The sequence below is a fragment of the Pseudophryne corroboree genome, chromosome 10 (genome assembly GCF_028390025.1).
Source record: "Pseudophryne corroboree isolate aPseCor3 chromosome 10, aPseCor3.hap2, whole genome shotgun sequence".
Classification (NCBI taxonomy): Eukaryota; Metazoa; Chordata; class Amphibia; order Anura; family Myobatrachidae; genus Pseudophryne; species Pseudophryne corroboree.
In genome coordinates this window covers 155,138,734-155,157,883 of record NC_086453.1, presented here as the reverse complement: position 1 = coordinate 155,157,883, position 19,150 = coordinate 155,138,734, and the positions used below count along the sequence as shown (strand labels likewise).

Sequence of the window (19,150 nt, the reverse complement as noted above, 5' to 3'; positions counted from 1 at the left end):
CATGGGACCTGGCGAATGGAAATTCTTCGTAAGAAGCTACCATCTTTCCCAAGGCTTGCGTGCATTGATGCACCGACACCTGTATTTGTATTAGGAGGTCTCCGTCTAGAGACGCCAACTCCTTGGACTTCTCCTCCGGGAGAAACCCTTTTTATCCTGTTCTGTGTCCAGAACCATACCCAGGAACAGTAGACGCGTCGTAGGAACCAGCTGCGACTTTGGAATATTCAGAATCCAGCCGTGCTGTTGTAGCACTTCCCGAGATAGTGCTACTCCGACGAACAACTGCTCCCTGGACCTCACCTTTCTAAGGAGATCGTCCAAGTACGGGATAAGTACTTCGCCATTACCTTGGTAAATACCCTCGGTGCCGGGGACAGACCAACGGCAACGTCTGGAATTGGTAATGACAATCCTGTACCACAATTTTGAGGTACACCTGGTGAAGAGGGTAAATAGGGACATGCAGGTAAGCATCCTTGATGTCCAGTGATACCCTGAAATTTTCCAGGCTTGCAATAATCGCCCTGAGCGATTCCATTTTGAACTTGAACCTTCGTATATAAGTGTTCAAGGATTTCAATTTTAGAATGGGTCTCACCGAACCGTCTGGTTTCGGTACCACAACAATTTGGAATAGTAACCCCGGCCTTGTTGAAGGAGGGGTACCTTGATTTCACCTGCTGGAAGTACAGCTTGTGAATTGCCGCCAGTACTACCTTTCTCTGAGGGCAGCAGGCAAGGCTGATGTGAGGCAACGGCGAGGGGGAGTCGCCTGGAACTACTACTACTTGCAGAACCTAGGGATCCACCTGTGGGCAAGCCCACTGGTCCCTGCAGTTCCCGAGACGCGCCCCCACCGCACCTGTCTCCACCTGTGGAGCCCCAGCATCATGCGGTGGACTCAGAGGAAGCGAGGGAAGATATTTAATCCTGGGAACTGGCTGACTGGTGCAGCTTTTTCCTTCTTCCCTTGTCTCTGTGCAGAAAGGAAGCGCCTTTGACCCGCTTGCTTTTCTGAAGCCGAAAGGACTGTACCTGAAAATACGGTGCTTTCTTAGGCTTTTGTTAGGAAACCTGAGGTAAAAAAAATTTCTTCCCAGCTGTTGCTGTGGATACGAGGTCCCAGAGACCATCCCCAAACAATTTCTAATACCCTCCTGGCAGAACGGACATTGCATTAATTCTGGATGCCAGCCGGCAAATATCCCTCCGTGCATCCTTTATATATAAGACAACGTCTTAAATATGCTCAATGTTAGCAAAATATTATCCCTGTCTTAGCGTATTAATATTATCTGACAGGGTATCAGACCACGCTGCAGCAGCACTATTTATGCGGAGGCAATTGCAGGTTTCAGTATATAACCTGAGTGTGTAAATACAGACTTCAGGATCGCCTCCTGCTTTTTATCAGCAGGTTCCTTCAAGGTGGCCGTATCCTAAGACGGCAGTGCCACCTTTTGACAAATGTGTTAGCGCCTTATCCACCCTAAGGGATATCTCCCAACGTGACCTATCCTCTGGCGGGAAAGGGTACGCCATCAGTAACTTTTTAGAAATTACCAGTTTCTTATCGGGGGAAACCACGCTTCTTTACACACTTCATTCATTCATCTGATGGGGGAACAAAACACTGGCTGCTTTTTCTCCCCAAAAATAAAACCCCTTTTATGTGGTACTTGGGTTCATGTCAGAAAATGCGTAACACATTTTTCATTGCCGAGATCATGTAACGGATGTTCCTAGTGGATTGTGTATATGTCTCAACCTCGTCGACACTAGAGTCAGACTCCGTGTCGACATCTGTGTCTGCCATCTGAGGTAACAGGCGTTTTTTGAGCCCCTGATGGCCTTTGAGACGCCTGGGCAGGTGCGGGCTGAGAAGCCGGCTGTCCCACAGCTGTTACGTCATCCAGCCTTTTATGTAAGGAGTTGACACTGTCGGTTAATACCTTCCACCTATCCATCCACTCTGGTGTCGGCCCCACAGGGGGAGACATCCCATTTATCGGCCTCTGCTCCGCCTCCACGTAACCTTCCTCATCCAACATGTCGACACAGCCGTACCGACACACCGCGCACACACAGGGAATGCTCTGACTGAGGACAGGACCCCACAAAGTCCTTTGGGGAGACCGAGAGAGAGTATGCCAGCACACACCAGAGCGCTATATAATGCAGGGATTAACACTATAACTGAGTGATTTTTCCCCAAATAGCTACTTGTATATATATATATATATATTGCGCCTAAATTTAGTGCCCCCCCTCTCTTTTTAACCCTTTGAGCCTGAAAACTACAGGGGAGAGCCTGGGGAGCTGTCTTCCAGCTGCACTGTGAAGAGAAAATGGCACCAGTGTGCTGAGGGAGAAGCCCCGCCCCTTTTTCGGCGGACTTTCTCCCGCTTTTTCTGGAATACTGGCAGGGGTAATTTTACATCTATATAGCCTCTAGGACTATATATGATGTAGATTTGCCAGCCAAGGTGTCATATATTGCCCTCAGGGCGCCACCCCCCAGCGCCCTGCACCCATCAGTGACCGGAGTGTGAGGTGTACATGAGGAGCAATGGCGCACAGCTGCAGTGCTGTGCGCTACCTTGGTGAAGACCGAAGTCTTCTGCCGCCGATTTTCCGGACTCTTCATGCTTCTGGCTCTGTAAGGGGGACGGCGGCGCGGCTCCGGGAACGAACACCAAGGTCGGGTCCTGCGGTCGATCCCTCTGGAGCTAATGGTGTCCAGTAGCCTAAGAAGCCCAAACTACCACCTGTTAGGTAGGTTCGCTTCTTCTCCCCTTAGTCCCTCGCTGCAGTGAGTCTGTTGCCAGCAGATCTCACTGTAAAATAAAAAACCTAAATATACTTTCTTTCTAGGAGCTCAGGAGAGCCCCTAGTGTGCATCCAGCTCAGCCGGGCACAAGAATCTAACTGAGGTCTGGAGGAGGGTCTTAGTGGGAGGAGCCAGTGCACACCAGGTAGTCCTAAAGCTTTCTTTAGTTGTGCCCAGTCTCCTGCGGAGCCGCTAATCCCCATGGTCCTTACGGAGTCCCCAGCATCCACTTAGGACGTTAGAGAAAAGGGTGGTATGCATGACACACCTGACAGTGGGAACATACCACCCTAATAAACATCATTATATTACGACAGATGGTCATTTGTGAACACTATCATACATCAAATTGTCACATCACTTTCTTCCCATTTTCTTTCATCCCTTCTTTCTCCATCTTCACCCTTTCTCTCACATTCCTTCTCTCCCACAAGTGCGCTGACCTCACCATTGCTTAACATTAGTACGGAGGTAGGACACCTCTAGGCCTAGCAGCACTAACCCCCCATCCCAGTGAGCGCAGTCTCTCTCCAATTACCTGGAAAACTTGAACTGTTAGTACAGTAGTTTAGGAGTTAGGAAGACCAGGTTGGTTACCCCTAATGCTAATAAAATATATATATTATATATACACATATACATACATACATACATACATACATACATACATATACACACACACACATCAAAAAAGAGATGATTAATCAAAGCTTCACCACAACAATCCTACAGGATTCTGCAGTGTTTTACACTTCGTTCTTCTGTGCAGAGTTATTTTTATTTTTTTTACATTTCATTTACAGTCAAGTTCCCCAATAATCCTCCCTTAGCAAAAACACCCCTCCTTAAATGTACTAGCGCACCATATTAAAAAGGAGATTAATGGTATACTTACCATAGTTAATTCTCTTTCTGCAAGGTACACTGGATTCCACAGGGAATAACATCGGGGTGTAGAGTTGGATCTTGATACGAGGCACCAACAGGCTAAAGCTTTGACTGTTCCCAGGATGCATTGCACCGCCTCCTCTATAACCCTGCCTCCAGGCACTGGAGCTCAGTTTCGTTAACTAATCCAGTGCACTAGCAGGCAAAAGAGATAGTAGATGTTAGTCACATAGAACCACATTCTCACAACAGGAAAATGGACTAGCGGCTAATGCTATACAAACCAAAAGAAGCCAAGTGCGTCAGGGTGGGCGCCCTGTGGAATCCAGTGTACCTCACAGAAAGAGATTTAACTATGGTAAGTCTACCATAAATCTATTTTTCTGCAGCAGGGTACACTGGTATTCCACAGGGAATAACATCGGGGATGTCCTAAAGCAATTTCTCATGGGAGGGGATGCACTGTAGTGGGCACAAGAACTCAGCGTCCAAAGGAAGCATCCTGGGAGGTGGAAGTATCGAAGGCATAGAACCTGATGAACGTGTTCACAGAGGACCACGTAGCCGCCTTGTATGATTGTTCAGCAGACGCGCCTCAGCGGGCCGCTCAAGAAGATCCACCAAACAGAGTAGAATGGGCTTTGATAGCAGCAGGAGCTGGGAGACCAGCCTGTGCATAAGCTTGTGCAATCACCATTCTAATCCATCTGGCCAAGGTTTGCTTATTCGCAGGCCAGCCACGTTTGTGAAAACCAAAAAGTACAAAAAAGAATATCTGACCTCCTGAGGGAGGCAGTCCTCTACGTAAATACGGATAGCCCGAACCACATCCAAAGACCGCTCTTTGGAGGACAAATCAGAAGAGATAAAGGCCGGAACCACAATCTACTGGTTAAGATGAAAAGATGATGCCCTGGTTATCTACCTAAGGTAGTGAGTACGATGAACTGCCCGGTCAAGGCGAAAAATCAGAAAGGGCGGACGACAGGACAAGGCGCCTAAGTCCGACACCCTCCTAGCAGAGGCAATAGGCAGTAAAAATAAGATTTTACACTTACCGGTAAATCTATTTCTCGTAGTCAGTAGAGGATGCTGGGACTCCGTAAGGACCATGGGGAATAGACGGGCTCCGCAGGAGACATGGGCACTTTAAGAAAGACTTTAGACTCTGGGTGTGCACTGGCTCCTCCCTCCATGCCCCTCCTCCAGACCTCAGTTAGAGAAACTGTGCCCAGAGGAGATGGACAGTACGAGGAAAGGATTTTTGTTAATCCAAGGGCAAGATTCATACCAGCCACACCAATCACACCGTATAACTTGTGATAAACTACCCAGTTAACAGTATGAACAAACAACATAGTCTCGGTCCAAACCGATGAACTATAATATAACCCTTATGTAAGCAATAACTATATACAAGTCTTGCAGAAGAAGTCCGCACTTGGGACGGGTGCCCAGCATCCTCTACGGACTACGAGAAATAGATTTACCGGTATGTGTAAAATCTTATTTTCTCTAACATCCTAGAGGATGCTGGGACTCCGTAAGGACCATGGGGATTATACCAAAGCTCCCAAACGGGCGGGAGAGTGCGGATGACTCTGCAGCACGGATTGAGCAAACAGGAGGTCCTCCTCAGCTAGGGTATCAAACTTATAGAACCTTGCAAAGGTGTTTGATCCCGACACAGTAGCTGCTCGGCACAACTGTAATGCCGAGACCCCTCGGGCAGCCGCCCAAGAAGAGCCCACCTTCCTAGTGGAATGGGCCTTAACCGATTTTGGCAATGGCAATCCTGCCGAAGAATGTGCTTGCTGAATCGTGTTACAGATCCAGCGAGCAATAGTCTGCTTTGAAGCAGGTGCGCCAACCTTATTGGCTGCATACAGGATAAACAGCGCCTCTGTCTTCCTGACCCTAGCTGTTCTGGCCACATAAATCTTCAAAGCCCTGACCACATCAAGTGACTCGGAATACTCCAAGTCTCGCGTAGCCACAGGCACGACAATAGGTTGGTTCATATGAAAAGAGGAGATCACTTTAGGCAGGAATTGAGGACGAGTTCTCAATTCTGCCCTATCCACGTGAAAAACCAGATAGGGACTTTTATATGACAAAACCGCTAATTCCGAAACACACCTTGCAGAAGCTAAGGCCAAAAACATGATCACCTTCCAAGTGAGATATTTCAACTCCACTGCTTTTAGTGGTTCAAACCAAGGTGACTTGAGGAAACTTAATACCACGTTAAGATCCCAAGGCGCCACCAGAGGTATAAAAAGGAGGCTGAATATGCAACACTCCCTTCACAAATGTCTGTACTTCAGGAAGAGAAGCCAATCCCTTTTGAAAGATAATGGACAAGGCCGAAATTTGAACCTTTATGGATCCTAATTTTAAGCCCAAATTCACTCCTGTTTGAAGGAAGTGAAGTAGACGGCCCAAATGGAACTCCTCCATAGGAGCAGTCCTGGCATCACACCAAGAAACATATTTTCGCCATATACGGTGATAATGTTTCGATGTCACGTCCTTCCTAGCCTTAATCAGGGTAGGAATGACCTCCTCCGGAATACCTTTTTCCGCTAGGATCTGGCGTTCAACCGCCATGCCGTCAAACGCAGCAAGTCTGGGAACAGACAGGGCCCCTGTTGCAGCAGGTCCTGCCTTAGAGGAAGAGGCCACGGATCTTCTGTGAGCAACTCTTGCAGATCCGGATACCAAGTCCTTCGTGGCCAATCTGGAACAATGAGGATTGTTCTCACTCTTCTTTGCCTTATTATTCTCAACACCTTGGGTATGAGAGGCAAAGGAGGGAACACATAGACCGATCTGAACACCCATGGTGTCACCAGAGCGTCTACAGCTACCGCCTGAGGGTCTCTTGACCTGGCGCAATATCGCTTTAGCTTTTTGTTGAGACGGGACGCCATCATGTCTATCTGAGGCAGTCCCCACCGACCCGCGATCTGTGCGAAGACTTCGTGATGAAGTCCCCACTCTCCCGGATGCAGGTCGTGTCTGCTGAGGAAGTCCGCTTCCAACTTATCCACCCCCAGGATGAACACTGCCGACAGTGCGCTTACATGATTCTCCGCCCAGCGAAGAATCCTGGTTGCTTCTGCCACGGCCACTCTGCTCCTTGTGCCGCCTTGGCGGTTTACATGAGCCACTGCTGTGACATTGTCTGACTGAATCAGATCCGGTTTGTCCCGAAGTAATGCCTCCGTTTGACGTAGGCCGTTGTATATGGCCCTCAACTCCAGGAAGTTGATGTGGAGACAAGTCTCTAGAGTGGACCAGAGACCTTGGAAATTTCTTCCCAGTGCGACTGCTCCCCAACCTCGGAGGCTTGCGTCCATGGTCACCAGGATCCAGTCCTGAATGCCGAACCTGCGGCCTTCCAGGAGGTGAGCACTGTGCAGCCACCACAGGAGAGATATCCTGGCCGGGAGACAGGGTGATCCTTTGATGCATTTGTAAATGAGACCCGGACCATTTGTCCAGTAGGTCCCATTGAAAAGTCCTCGCATGGAACCTGCCGAAGGGGATGGCCTCGTACGATGCCACCATCTTCCCCAGGACACGTGTGCAGTGAAGCACTGAAACCTTTTTTGGCTTTAATAGGTTCCTGACCAGAGCTATGAGCTCCTGAGCCTTTTCCATCGGAAGAAAACCCTTTTTCTGTTCTGTGTCCAGAATCAGGCCCAAAAAGGTCAGACGCGTTGTAGGAACCAGCTGGGACTTCTGAATATTGAGAATCCAGCCGTGCTGTTGCAACGTCCTCACAGACAGTGACACGCTGTCCAGTAACTTCTCTCGAGATCTCACCTTTATGAGGAGATCGTCCAAGTATGGGATAATTGCGACACCCTGCTTGCGCAGGAGCACCATCATATCCGCCATTACCTTGGTGAAAATTCTCGGGGCCGTGGAAAGCCCAAACGGCAACGTCTGAAATTGGTAATGACAGTCCTGTACCGCAAATCTCAGGAACGCCTGGTAAGGAAGAAAAATCGGAACATGAAGGTAAGCATCCTTTATGTCCAGGGAAACCATCCAATCCCCCCCCCCCCCCTCCAGGCTGGCGATGACCGCTCTGAGCGATTCCATCTTGAACTTGAACTTTTTCAAGTACAGGTTCAGGGATTTCAGATTCAAAATGGGTCTGACCGAACCGTCCGGTTTCGGAACCACAAACAGGGTTGAGTATCACCTGTTGCAGATACAATTTTTGAATTGCAGTTAACACTAACTCCCTTTCTGACGGAGAAGCTGGCAGAGCCGATTTGAAAAACCGGCGAGGCATCTCTTCGAATTCCAGCCTTTATCCCTGAGAAACAATCTCTATTGCCCAGGGATCCACCTGTGAGTGAACCCAGACGTGGCTGAAAAATCGAAGACGTGCCCCCACTTGAGCTGACCCCCCCAGGGAAGCCCCAGCGTCATGCGGTGGATTTTGCAGATGTAGGGGAGGACTTCTGCTTCTGGGAACTAGCTGTGTGCAGCTTTTTTCCCTTGCCTTTACCTCTGGCAAGAAAGGACGATCCCCGTACCTCTTTGCTTTTATTTGAACGAAAGGACTACATTTGATAATGAGGTGCCTTCTTAGTATGTTGTGGGGGAACACAAGGTAAAAAATTAGATTTACCAGCCGTAGCAGTAGAGATAAGGTCCGAGAGGCTTTCTCCAAACAACTCCTCCCCCTTGTAAGGCAACGACTCCATATGCCACTTTGAGTCGGCATCCCCCGTCCACTGTCGGGTCCACAAGAGTCGCCTAGCAGAAATAGACATAGCATTTATTCTGGAGCTTAGTAAACAAATGTCTCTTTTTGGCATCCCTCATATATAACGCAGCATCCTATAGCCGGCCTAACAATAGTACCAGAATGTGTGTAAATGTACTTCATGGTAACTTCCTGCTTACGATCCGCAGGATCCTTGAGGGTAGCAGTATCCTGGGAAGGCAGTGCCACCTTCTTGGATAAGCGTGTCAACGCCTTGTCTACTTTAGGCGAAGATTCCCATCGTATCCTGTCCTTTTGTGGGAAGGGATACGCCATAAGAATCCTTTTGGGAACCTGTAGTCTCCTGTCTGGAGATTCCCAAGCCTTTTCGCACAATTCGCTTAGCTCAAATGAGGACGGAAAGGTGATCTCAGACTTTTCTCTTTATACATGTGTACCCTCGTATCAGGGACAGGGGGTTCCTCAGTAATATGCAAAACCTCTTTAATAGCAATGATCATGTAACGAATACCTTTAGCCACTTTTGGCTGTAATTTTGCATCCTCATAGTCGACACTGGAATCTGAATCCATGTCGGTATCTGTGTCAGTGATCTGGGATAATGTGCGTTTCTGAGACCCAGAAGGTCCCGGTGCCACTGGGACAGGCATGGTCTGACTACCTGACTGATCCCTAGCCTCAGTCTTGTCTAATCTCTTATGCAATAAATTTACATTAGCATTCATGACATTCCACATATCCATCCAGTCCGGTGTCGGCGTTGCCGACGGCTACCTGACATTCATGCACTCCCCCCTCCTCCTTAGGCGAGCCTTCGTCAAACATGTCGACACACGCGTACCGACACACTCCACACACACAGGGAAACTCTTTTCTGAAGACTGGTTCCCCTTTAGGCCCTTGGAGAGACAGGGAGAGAGTATGCCAGCACACACCCCAGCGCTATATGACCCCGGAGAAAAACACAATGTTTACCCAGTAGCGCTGCTGTAATGTATAATCGCCAATTATGTGCCCCCCCCCCCCTCTACTTTAAAACCCTCTATCACCGCGTGTCAAGCAGGGGAGAGTCCGGGGAGCTTCCTCTCAGCGGTGCTGTGGAGAGAAAATGGCATTGGTGAGTACTGAGGGAGAAGCCCCGCCCCCTCGGCGGCGGGCTTCTGTGCCGCTCAAACTTTGTAAAACATGGCGGGGGCTCTTTTATTTACATGTACAGTGCCAACCTGTACATGTATATAGGTCATTTTGCCATAGGAGAGGTATTCATTGCTGCCCAGGGCGCCCCCCCTGCGCCCTGCAGCCTTACAGTGACCGGAGTGTGTGAGGTGTATGGGAGCAATGGCACACAGCTGCAGTGCTGTGCGTTACCTCAGTAAAGTAAAGGCTTCTGCCGCCTCAGAGTCTTCTTTCTTCTTTTCTTCTGGCTCTGTGAGGAGAACGGCGGCGCGGCTCTGGGATGAACGCCCAGGACGAACCTGTGTTCCACTCCCTCTGGAGCTAATGGTGTCCAGTAGCCAAGAAGCAGAGCCTATCATTTAAGTAGGTCTGCTCCTCTCTCCTCAGTTCCTCGAAGCAGGGAGTCTGTTGCCAGCAGTGCTCCCTGAAAATAAGAAAAAAAACCTAACAAATATGCTTTCTTAGCAGGAAACTCAGGAGAGCTCCCTGCAGTGCACCCATCTCTTCTGGGCACAGTCTAAAACTAAAACTGAGGACTGGAGGAGGGGCATAGAGGGAGGAGCCAGTGCACACCCAGAGTCTAAAGTCTTTCTTAAAGTGCCCATGTCTCCTGCGGAGCCCGTCTATTCCCCATGGTCCTTACGGAGTCCCAGCATCCTCTAGGACGTTAGAGAAAACACGACCTTAAGTGTAAGACATTTAAGATCCACAGACTCAAGAGGTTAAAATGGAAACTCTTGTAGGGCATTTAAATTGATAAATGGGCCCCCATGATATCAATGCAGCGAGCAGCCAGTTTGCATTGTGTCCCTGCAGCACCAGAGAGCTGACTGTGCACCCAGTGTGCAAATATGGACAGCCAGGGCCTGAGATTGGTGGCTACTCCACACCTGTCTTGCGGCAAACCTGTCCTACACTGCTGCAAGGTCTGGTTAACACAGATCTATCCAGCGTTTGCCTCTGCTTAGTCGGATTGTGGTGCGACTAGGACACACCAAGAGGCTGTGTTGATTAATTGCAGCACTTACAATCTGTGTCCGACTGAGTCTCTGAATCTGAAGTGCTGCAATGCAGTGTTCGAAGCATTTTTCCATGCCAAGTTCGTTGTGCCTCATATACAGACACAGTCACACACAGATATACAGGCGTCACATATCAAATTAATCAGCACAGTCAGAGTCCCTGAACATGGTGACACATCATACTTGCCTACTCTCCCGGAATGGCCGGGAGGCTCCCGAAAATTGGGGCGACCCTCCCAGCCCCCCGGAAGAGCAGGCAAGTCTCCCGATTTCAGGGGTCCCCCCTGCCCGGCCGCCCACTTAGCGAGTAATGTGAGCTGTCCGGGCAGGCGATGACGTGATTCTTGTTGAATCGTGTCATCATAGCCACGCCCCCTGCTGTATAATGCCAGTAATAGCTGCATTACACAGCATGGGCGTGGCTTACATGACCCGATCCCACAGCCACGCCCCTGTTCCGCCTCTGGCCCACCTTCCTCTGCACGCACATCAATGCCTGCCTCCCTGCTGAGCCGACCTGGCTGCTCTCTCCTGGAAAGTCGGCAAGTATGTGACACATTTGTGCCAAGCATTTTCTGCTGTGTGGCGTATTGTGGATAATCGTATGAGGACATATCTGTAATATATAATCCCACACTGACTTGTTTATAATGGATAAGTGGATTCTCCAACAGTTGACCTATGTGTCGTTCCTCCCACCAATATACTTCTAACACTGGGGCAGATGTATTAAGCCTGGAGAAGCCATAAAGGCGGTCTATCCATTATTCGTACCTTTTCTATTGCTGTTTGTAATTTATTGTACACTACAATCTAAATACTAATATAATGCCTTGAATATGTCTAGCTATGCGTGTCATGGGTGTAGTATGTTATACCGGCGGCCGGGATCCCAACTGCCGGCATGCCGGGTGAGTGCAAATGAGCCCCTTGCGGGCATGGTGGCGCGCTACGTGAGCCATGCTATTTATTCTCCCTCCAGTGTGGTCGGTGACCCCCAAGAGGGAGAATAGTTGTCGGTATACCGGTTGTTGGGATTCCGGCGCCGGGATCCCAACAGCCTGCATACTGAATACCACCCGTGTTCCATATTGTAAAGCGCAACGGAATTTGCTGCGATATATAAGAAACTTAATAAAATAAATTGTATGTTCTCTCTATGTCTTACATTTGTGCAGCTATGTAAGAACACTTGTGCTCGTGTTTGAACTTAAATTCTCCAGTACCTGCTTTATTTCCCTATCCCTCCCCCCCTATTTATAATCAATAAAATATCATATGGTATAAAACAGAACTATGACATCTATATCATACATGCTTACCATGTATATTTTTTCCAGTGTTTCTCTCAATGCACCTAATACATCTAATAAGAATACCTATTTGTCTGTCTGACAGGACCGCGAACAGGGGTGTTACATACAGTAGAAACATAGCATTTGACCGCAGATAAGAACCACTTGGCCTATCTAGTCTGCTTAGGTGTTCAACCAGTGCCAATGTCCAGGGCACATCTGCAAATATGTGTTAAAAAAAGAATTCTTGTGTGCTTTACATCGCAGCCAAGCGCCTGTGGTTCCCTCCGAGTGATGTTTCACTGCATCTGTGTGATATGAATAAGATGTAAAATGTGAAGAATGGTGTGTTACAATTCTCAAATCGGCTTAGTCGAACCATTCATACTGTAAATTCTGTGTAGGAGTACAGGGTAGCCTGCATGTGTTCATTTCCGAAACGCTCCCTAATATAGTGTTTTTCACTTTTTCGCTTGGCTCCACAGAGCAAAGAATGTTTACATTAATACAGTAAGTAATAACGATGTATTTTTGCATTATACATAATTTTGATTATCCAGGAAACCCCTCCCCTCTGTTACCTTAGGATAATTGGAGTTCTGATCTCTCTATAAATACTAAGTATTCATACATAAGAAAACTCTAGGAGAGTGTCCTGTAACCTGACACCAGGTATTCCATCAGGGGGGGGCAGAGATAGTACACCTGTAAGAGGCCCTCACAGTGACAGGAGGGGGGCGTGAACACCTTTCTGATACAAAAAGCTGATCACTGATATACTACTTACCACAAGCAAGCGCTTGAGGCTGCACCTTTCCCTTCTCTCAGGGTAATAAGGCAGTGACAGACTATTACTATACACTTTTTTTTTCTCTCAAACAACTTTATTTGTTGCAGTGCACGATGTTACAGTGTTAGTGTGAAGCAATATTTCTCACATTCGGAGACCGTATTCGTACACATATAGAGGGGCTGTAATTGTATGTTTTTATGCTTAATAATGAAAGATACATAGGGGCATAATCAAATGGGCAAATAGAAATTTATGTCTAATTGGCGCAAGAATATCAATAAATCTTACATAAAACAGGTGTCCTGATAGGACTATGAGATACAGTTCTAATATGGAGATTTCAGTGTTCCAAACGTCCTGTAATTCATATGTCCTTTGGTTCTGTGAATCAATTTCCTTAGCTCAAACAAAGAAAAAAGATCATGATGCAAATCCACTTTAGGGGGACAAAGGATTTATTTAACACAGGAAACTCACAATTTTGACAAATAAAACAAGCATGTAGCCACTGTAAGTGGAGAAAACAGGGTGCTGCCGTTACTGGTGGTCAGAGTTACCCTCCTCGGATGGTCTCAAGGCTGCACTGCAGGTTCCGGATACCATAAAAGTGCAAGAGGTAGCTTAGACGTCCCAGGTCAGGTCACCCTCCGTTCCAATTCACCAACTGCTCAACGCGTTTCGGACAGCTGCGGCCCTTCGTCAGGAGCTCCTGGAAATTGATTCACAGAACCAAAGGACATATGAATTACGGGACGTTTGGAACAAGGAAATCTCCATATTAGAACTGTATCTCACATAGTCCTATCAGGACACCTGTTTTATGTAAGATTTATTGATATTCTTGCGCCGATTAGACATAAATTTCTATTTGCCCATTTATTGTGGAATTGTTTGTGAAGGTTCCTTTTGTCTTATTGGCTGCATTATATCTTTGGCAGCGCATTTATTCACTCCCCCCCTCTTTTTGCACTTGTTTATAATCAACTGGGAGAAAAAAAAAAAATCACACTGCAAGGTTTTTTCCGACAGGTGTTATCACTTCATCAGCAATCCGCTTAGCAGGCAGCAAGGACAGGGCACATAGACTACCTTTCACTCTGCACCGGCGCACACTGCACCATACCTCCCAACATGACCCTCTCCAGAAGGGACAAAGTGCTCTGCTTCTGGACTTTTCTCTTACTTTATGATTGCAAGCACCTGTGTTGAACAGGTTAATGGATAAGAAAGGTGTTTCAGCACAGGTGATGGCAATCATAAATTAAGAGGGAAGTCCAGGAATAGAGCATTCTGTCCCTCCTGGAGAGGGTCATGTTGGGAGGTAAGCTGCACTACACTACCGCTCACCCTGTACCCTATCCCCGCACACGGGGCCTAATTCAGATCGTAGCAGCAAATTTGTTAGCAAATGGGCAAAACAATGGGGGTAATTCCAAGTTGATCGCAGCAGGAAATTTTTTAGCAGTTGGGAAGAACCATGTGCACTGCAGGGGGGGGGGGGGCAGATATAACATTTGCAGAGAGTTAGATTTGGGTGGGTTATTTTGTTTCTGTGTAGGGTAAATACTGGCTGCTTTATTTTTACACTGCAATTTAGATTGCAGATTGAACTCACCACACCCAAATCTATCTCTCTCTGCACATGTTATATCTGCCCCTCCTGCAGTGCACATGGTTTTGCCCAACTGCTAAAAAATTTCCTGCTGCGATCAACTTGGAATTACCCCCAATGTGCACTGCAGGGAGGCCAGATATAACATGTGAAGAGAGAGTTAGATTTGGGTGGGTTATATTGTTTCTGTGCAGGGTAAATACAGGCTGCTTTATTTTTACACTACAGTTTAGATTTTAGTTTGAACATACCCCACCCAAATCTAACTCTCTCTGCACATGTTATATCTGCCCCCTCCCTGCAGTACACATGGGGGGGGGGGGGTCATTCCGAGTTGATCACTAGCTGCCGTTCGCAGCGCAGCGATCAGGCTAAAAAAAAAAATCAGCATTATTGCACATGAGTATGCATCGCAATGCGCAGGCGTGTCGTACAGGTACAATGAGCATCGTGGGTTTGCACAGAGTAACAAACATTCCTGTCGCACGGTCGAACGCAGGAAGATTGACATGAAGTAGGCGTTCCTGGGTGGCAGGGAGTGTTTGGAAAAACACAGGCGTGGCTGGGCGGATGTATGATGTCAAAAGCCGTCCCCCCGCCATTAGAATCATCGCACACGAAGAGTAACTACAGGGCTGGTCTTGTTTTGCACAAAAAGATTTTGCAGGCGCTCTGCTGCACAAGCGTTCACACTTCTGCAAAGCGAAAATACACTCCCCATTGGGCGGCAGCAATGCATTTGCACGGCTGCTAAAAACTGCTAGTGAGCGATCAACTCGGAATGACCACCATGGTTTTGCCCATTTACTAACAAATTTGCTGCTGCGATCAGGTCTGAATTAGGCCCTCACTGCATACACTACACTACTACCCCAAACCCTGCACTAGCTACCCGCACACACTCCACTACCCCTACTAATCCACCCATTCCTCACACACAGCATCTACAGCCTGCCGGCAGCTGCATAGTTAACAAATAAAGAATATATTTATATAAATATATTTTTTTCATTATTTAAACAAACAACAAAATAATATAATTTATACATTTATATAATAAAGAAAAATCTAACCCAAACTCTACATGATAACCGCCAGAAGTTTCCCATGGAAGACAAGATACCATAACAGACATGTCAGTTTGGGACTAGAAAATTCAGGACTGTATTACATAGGAGTAAGTACATTTTTGCAATGTATTAATATAAAAGCTTCAAATATTTTCTGTGTACAGAAGTGATGAGTAGGATGGTGCTCAGAACTAAAACCGTCCCCACATGAAGTATTAAATATGCAGTCATGTTTTATGATATCACAGCTATCACATCAATTATATGAATGATCAAAAGCTATGGAAGAGAGCCCCTCAAATGTCTCAATATTGTCCACTATTTTCAATTAATTGTTCTACTGAACAAATTGACGAATCTATTTTTTCCCCCCAATAGAACACTAAGGGGACATTATTATCATCATCATCAAATATTATCTGCATGTCGTCTGTTATCAGGGGGTAACCGCAAATATTAAGTATCACGACCACACCATAAATGAAGGCGAGACCGCAGCAGATATCTCTGCTATCCAGAGGCAAACGCAGGATTTGGTAAGGGGGGGGGGGGGTTTCCATATACATACACACAGACAGGTGTGGGGGGGGGGGGGGGGGGGGTGTGTGTGTATACACTCACATACAGATATACACACACACCTTAGTATGTCAGTCCCGGGCCCCGCAATTTCTGATGGCAGCCTTGTACATGTATATTTAAAAATAACTCCATACAGCAATATAATGTTGCCACCCAGGTGCCCTCCACACCATAAATAATAATATTTGGAAACACTGGAGGCAATCACAGGACATGTTAATATATAGAACATGCGATGTGCAACACTCTTTTATTTATATAATTCCTGAGGAAAGTTCTACACATAAAAGAACTGGAGTAAAAGAGTGGTGCAATTAGCATTTTTTATATATTAACAAGTCCCATGAATGCCACCAGACTGTAATATATATACAGTATAACTATAAACCTGTAGTATATATACAGATCTTACTTTTGCTGTGCTGCAGGCAGAATCAGCAAAGGTGCTGATGATAACGGGGCCGGGCACACTGTGGTATTAACATACCTCCCAACATGACCCTCTCCAGGAGGGACACAATGCCCTGCTTCTGGACTTTTCACTTAATTTATGATTGCCGGCACCTGTGTTTATCAGGTAGGTAAATGGATGAGAAAGGTGTTTCAGCACAGGTGATGGCAATCATACAGTAAGAGGGAAGTCCAGGAGCAGAGCACTCTGTCCCTCCTGGAGAGGGTCATGTTGGGAGGTACGGTATTAAGCCCTGCCCACTCACAATGCCGCAATTCGCGGGTCTGTAGGGGCGTATTAGAAAAAGAAACTAGGCCTGCCAAGGGGGGGGAATGGGGAAGGGGGGCATCTGGGTACTCAGAAACCCTCCCTGCGTGCACTAGTGCTATCTACTGTGATTGCTTAATTTCCTACAGCAGCCACAGCCCCCATAGATTTATGTGGAGGATGCAATGCTATCAGATTTGCCAAGCTTCATAATGCAAAGCCTATGTGTTGCTCCAGGAGCGGGGGAGTGACACAGGTGTATAGTGTTATATGAACAGGGAAAGGTGTGGGGTGTGTAGTGTTATTAGGCTTACCATACTATCCTTTTAAACCGTGACACTCATGAATTACACAGGTTCTGTGGCTAATTAAAACCAGGGGTAATGCAGACTTGAAGTCAGCCAGCTACAGAATCTGTAGTGAGCTAGTTAGTTAATTGATAAGAAAGGTGTTTCACCACAGGTGATGGCAATCATTCATTACCAGGAAAGTCCAGGAACAGAGCATTTTCTCCCTCATGGACAGGGCCGGCTCTACCATTAGGCAGCTTTAGGCGGCTGCCTAGGGGCGCCGGCCCTTGTAGGGCGCTACTGAATTCATCTAGCAAAAAACTGAAGGATGTCTCTGTATGCCGCATCCTCCTTTTACACTGCGCTGACTGCTGCTGTGGGTTTAATCAGGTGCTGCCACCACTATCAGGCTGTGCCACATAGTGTCTCAGCGCTTCCTCCATGCCGACATGTGTAACATCTAGTTATGTGAAGCCACACAGGAGGTGAATGTAACTAGGGGCGACCCCGCATCCGCTCCTCATAACCCTGATGCACCTCCTCTAGGCATCGGGATCCCGCCTTTCCAGCAGCAAGCAGCACCTGTCTACAAGTCTATACCTGCAGCATCACTGTAATGCTGCATCCCATACCCAACTCACGTAAATATTCCCACCAGACCCCATGTACAGTATATATAAAAAAGTGACATTGGCCTTGGTAACCTACATGATTCCTAACATGCTGGCTAGCATGTATACATAAAGAATAGACAGCACTCAAGGACTTTTAAAGTGAAAGTATATTGTGAGCAAAGTCACAACATTTTATGACTTTGTTTATAAAATACATTATCACTTTAAAAGTCCTTGAGTGTTGTCCCTTTTCTCTGTATATGTAATGATGCAATTCATCCCAGCCCACCTAGTGTCCACTTGCATCTCCGCTCTGGGAGGTGTGTGTGTGAGGGGGGTTGTAGGTTACGTGGAGCTAAGCTGAAGCTTTGCCTAGGGTGCAGAGGGATCTTGCACTGGCCCTGCTCCAGGAGAGGGTCATGTTGGGAGGTAATAGTATGTTATGTGTACAGGGGATGGGGCAGCTGTATAGTGTCATGTGTGCAGGGGAAGTGGCAGGTGTATGGTGTTATATGTAAGGGGGCTGGTGTATAGTGCGGGGGTGGGGGACAGGTGTATAGTGTCATGTGTACAGTGGATAGGCCATGTGTATAGTGTTATGTGTATAGGTGATGGGGCAGCTGTACAGTATTGTGTACAAATGTGTCAGGTGTTTAGTGTTATATGTAACGGGGGGGGGGGGGGGGGTCAGGTGTTAGTGTTATAGTGTTATGTATACAGGGGATGAGGCATCTCTATGGCTCATTCCCTGCGTGTATAGCATTATGTGTATAGTGGATTGTGCAGATGTATAGTGGTATGTGTACCAAGGATGGGACAGGTGTAAAGTGTTATGTGTACAGGGGATGGTGCAGGTGTGTAGTGTAATTTGTACAGGGGGTGGTGCAGGTGTATACTGTTATGTGTACAGGGGATAGGCTGTGTGCATGGCTCATCCCCTGAGTGTATAGTGTTATGTGTACATGGAATAGGGAAGGTGTATAGTGCTATGTGTACAGGGGATGGGACAGGTGTATAGTATTATGTGTACTGGAGATGGGGCATGTGTATAGTCATATGTATGGTGGGGCAGGTAGTGTTATACAGTATGTATGGGAGGTCAGGTGTATAGTGTTATGTGTACAGGGAATGGGGCAGGTGTATAGTGTTATGTGTACAGGTGTGGGCAGGGCCGGATTAAAGCTAGTGGGGGCCCCGGGCAGCCAAAGAAAACCCCCATACATACATACTCACACACACACACACAATGACACACACATACTCGCCCATATACGGAGCAGCAGCTTTACAGCAGCGCACGCCGGCGGCACAGTCAGTGTCTCGTGGGGTAGTGAAGTGAAATCCCGTGAGACACTGACTGAGTCGCCGGCGTGCGTTACTGAGTCACACATTAGGGGGCCCCACAGACTGCGTTTTAAATCGAAGCAGTCTCTGTCAGCAGCCGCCGAGGAGCTCCGTGTACACTCTGTACACGGAGCTCCTCGGCGGCTGCTGAGGGAGACTGCTC

At 47.3% G+C, this 19,150-nt stretch overlaps 1 protein-coding gene across 1 annotated transcript in view; it reads right to left on the bottom strand.

The window, feature by feature from the left end:
* Window positions 1–16,540, bottom strand: part of KASH5 (KASH domain containing 5) — a 1,087,213-nt gene extending 1,070,673 nt beyond the window's left edge. The window contains exon 1 of the mRNA XM_063942893.1: window positions 16,434–16,540. The gene's annotated coding sequence lies outside the window, so the exon portion shown is untranslated. The remainder of the gene's footprint in view (window positions 1–16,433) is intronic.
* Window positions 16,541–19,150: the final 2,610 nt, after the last annotated feature.